General features: G+C 38.7%; 1 pseudogene; it reads left to right on the top strand.

Annotated features, from left to right (window-relative positions):
• The first annotated feature begins 823 nt into the window (after window positions 1–823).
• LOC117719659 (cytochrome c oxidase subunit 6B1 pseudogene) lies at window positions 824–2,634 on the top strand (annotated as a pseudogene).
• The last annotated feature ends 1,153 nt before the right edge of the window (window positions 2,635–3,787 follow it).

Genomic DNA, 3,787 nt, shown 5'->3' with positions numbered 1-3,787 from the left:
ATCTAAATCTTTTTAAAGTGAAAAATTAGATAACTTTCCAAGTTTCTAACCACCTTCAAGTAGAATTCTATGAAAAGGTTTAAACTAAAGCAAGACCAAAGAAAGAGAGTGCCCCACAGCCTGAGGAGATAAGCTGGTTGAGAGCAATGTCAGGCCTGGTTTGAAACCTTACTAAAGCTGTGTCTCCCCTTCTCTTGCGCTAGGACTGCTGAGCGTGTGTCCCTCAACTCAGTCATAATCCCCGATCCAAAACAAAGCAACTATTTTTTTAATGAGCTATCTAAATGAACAAACACAGATGAGATATTTGGCTATATTACGGAATCTCTATCTTTTTATTATTTTTATTTATTTGTGTGGGTGGAGAGTATGCACAAGTCACTGCATGTGTGTAGAAAGCAGAAGACAACTTTCAAGAGTCAGTTCTTTCCTTCTACCATACGGGTCACAGAGCTCAAGTTCAGGTCATCAAGCATGGCAGCAACTTCTACCTTGAGCCATCTTACCAACACAGAACTTATAATAATGTTCAATTTCAATAATAGCTACAGCTTAGAAGTATGTATATTATAGTATTTGTAAATGAAATAATTCCAGGATTAGCTTTAACACACAGTAAGGTAGGGAAAAGTTGAACACTAGACAAAAGAAGATTGTTCATGTATTTACAGCTATGGAAACTTAAAATAGATTTGAGGGTATTTGTTAGACTACATATTCTACTGTTACAAGTTTGATATTAAATAAGATAATAAACATAATAAAAGCCTTTTTCTTTTTTTAGAAAAAGTCAGTCAGTTAGTATGAATATTCACCACAGGCTATGGCAGAGGTAGGATGACTCAAGACGCAAGTGCAATTTCCTAAAACACAATTTTCTCTCCCTTAAAAGAGGAAGCATCTGAGAATGGAAATGATTGGGACGCCACACCATTTACTAAATCCTAATTAAAAAAAAATTCTACCACTTAAGCAATTTAATTTTTTAATCTTTGTGCATATATGATATGTGTACATGTATGTCTGTGCCTGTGCGTGAGGGCACATGACACTATGTGTATAGAAGTCAGCTGCAGGGCCTTTTGTTGTTCACAGAGGTGCACACCAGGCTAGTTGGCTTGCAAGCTTTAGAGGTAGCCTCCTGTCTCTGCCTCCCAATTCATTCTAGAAATGTGAGGACTACAGACTTGAATGACCATGGCCAACTCAGATGGGCTCTGCGGATCTGAACTCAGATCCCCACCCTTGGATAACAAGCACTTACCCACTGAACCATCTCTCCAGCCCTAAAATTATTTTCTTGAAATGGAACCTCACTATATCACTCAGGCTGGTCCTAACTTCCAGGTTCAACAATTCTTATACCTAAGCCTCCCACCTAGCACTGTGTCTAACTTTACAGCTTTAAGATATTTTCAACACAGTATCTTACAAAATTGTTTACTTCATTTCATTTTTACTATAATGACATGCATCAAAATAAATCCTAGCCTGGCATTTCCCCCTGAAAACTGAAACAGGATTATAAATCTGAGATCAGCCTGGGCTACATAGTGAATGAGTTCCAGATCAGTCTGTGCTACATAATAAGACCTCTCAAAATAGACAGGAGTGGAAAGAAGAAACTGAAGGAGGGAAAAGGCAAAAGGAGATGGAAAGAGAAGGAAAAAGGAAAAGAGGGGAAAATAGAAAGAGAGAATTGGTGAAGATTCTTTCCCTATCTGTAGGCTGCCATTTTGTCCCATTGACAGTGTCTTTTGCCTTACAGAAGCTTTACAGTTTCATGAGGTCCCATTTGTCAATCTTAGAGCCTGAGCCATTAGTTCAGAAGTTCAGAAAACTGTCTCCTGTACAAGTTCAAGGGCATTTCTCACTTTCTCTTCTATTAGATTTAGTGTATCTGGTTTTATGTTAAGGTCTTTGATCCACTTTGACTTGAGTTTTCTATTGTATGCTTTTGTCTTCTTTGTCAAAAATCAAGTGTCCCTAGGTGTGTGGGTTTATTCCAGGGTCTTTGATTCAATTACATTGATTCACCTGTCTGTTCCTATATCAATACTGGGAAATTTTTTTTTCTTTAATCACTATTGCTCTGAAGTACAGCTTGAGGTCAGGGATGGTGATGCCTTCAGAAGTTCTTTTATCGTTTTGTTTCTCCATATGAAGTTGAGAATCGATCTTTCAAGGTCTGTAAAGAATTTTGTTGGAATTTTCATGGAAATTGCACTGAATCTGTAAAAATTTATGAAGAGCTCAAGAAATTAGAAGCCAACACTCCAAATAACCCAATTTAAAAATGGGAATCCTATTTCCTGCCTGACATTGGCATTTTGCTAAGGGTCACATTGAAGTAACACTGCTCCAGGACAGTCTTTTGGAGTCAGGATGGCTTGAAGACATCAAGACTAAAATCAAGAACTACAAAACAGTTCCCTTTGACAGCCGCTTCCCAAACCTGAACCACACTAAGAACTGCTGGCAGAGCTACCTGGACTTCCACCACTGCAAAAAGGCAATGACCACAAAGGGGGGTGATGTCTCCATGTGTGAGTGGTACCCACATGTGTACAAGTCCCTCTGCCCCATGTCATGGGTGACCACATAGCAAAAGGCACGTTTCCTGGGAAGATCTGACCTGGCTCTGCCCACCTCTCCTCTGTTCTTTGGCCTTCTCCCTGGATAGAAAAGGGGACCTCAGTATATGATGGTCCCTACCCTGGGACCCTGAATCATAATGCAACTACTAATAAAAAAAAACTCACTGAAAAGTTAAAAAAAAATGGGGCAGAGAGCTACACTGAGATTTTTCAACAGGAATCCTGAATGGCCAAGAAGCACTTGATTATATCTGCCAAGACAGAGTACTCAGCCCTTAATAATTCTGCATCACTAAGGTCTGTCAGATGATCCTGGGCCAGAAGTTCAGATCAGATCAGATGCTCCAACGTTTTGTAGTAGAGGGAATGTCCAGGTGTTCAGAGGTCTCTATAAATTGGCTAAGTTTTAGAAGCTATGCTTTGTGCTTCCCATAATTTCAGTTAACTCAGTCATTCTGAATTTCTGACTGGGTTGAAAACCTATAGTCTCATAGCTGATCCTGGCTATTTACTTTGAGAGAAAAGATTTGAGTGGATGGTTTCCAGCTGACATTCATTCTAAAGCCAAGAAAAAATCCAGGTTTAGAACTAAGTGTTTTAGTTAGGAGAGATGACAGAGGTTCTGGTTAGTCAACAAAATGATGGACTGGCTATTAGGACTATCTTGTACTTCACTGGTACAAATTGGTATAATTATGCTTTAATTGTATTTTTGAGAGAAAAGTTTTATTTTAACAGGAAGGGTGATATGTAGGAGGAGCTAAGGTGAGAGGAAGAGAAGGAGTAAGGAGAGGAGGAGAAGAAGGAGAGGAGAAGCTAGGTGATGAGAGAGAGAAAGAGAGAGAAGGGGGGGACATGGAGGCAGATGTTCACATGTCTCCACCAGTCAAAGATAGTTGATATATCTAGGTTGGGTATTGGGTTACACTTCTGATTGAGCATTACCAAACTTATAAAGCCTTTGATTAACATTTTTAAAAAATTTTATAAAAGCAAAAAGGAAAAGGGGCATGGGATAGGAGTTTTATAAGGAGGGAAATTGGGGAAAGGGAATGGCATCTGAAATGTAAATAAAATATCCAATAAAAAAGTATATTGACTAGGAGAGATAACTTAATTCATGGCATGCTTGTTAAGATTAAAATGAACAAATTAATATGTGTAGTAGGGTATTGAATAACTGTCATTAC

Source organism: Arvicanthis niloticus, chromosome 14 (genome assembly GCF_011762505.2).
Source record: "Arvicanthis niloticus isolate mArvNil1 chromosome 14, mArvNil1.pat.X, whole genome shotgun sequence".
In the NCBI taxonomy this organism is placed as follows: domain Eukaryota; kingdom Metazoa; phylum Chordata; class Mammalia; order Rodentia; family Muridae; genus Arvicanthis; species Arvicanthis niloticus.
This window is presented reverse-complemented; position numbering and strand designations above follow the sequence as displayed.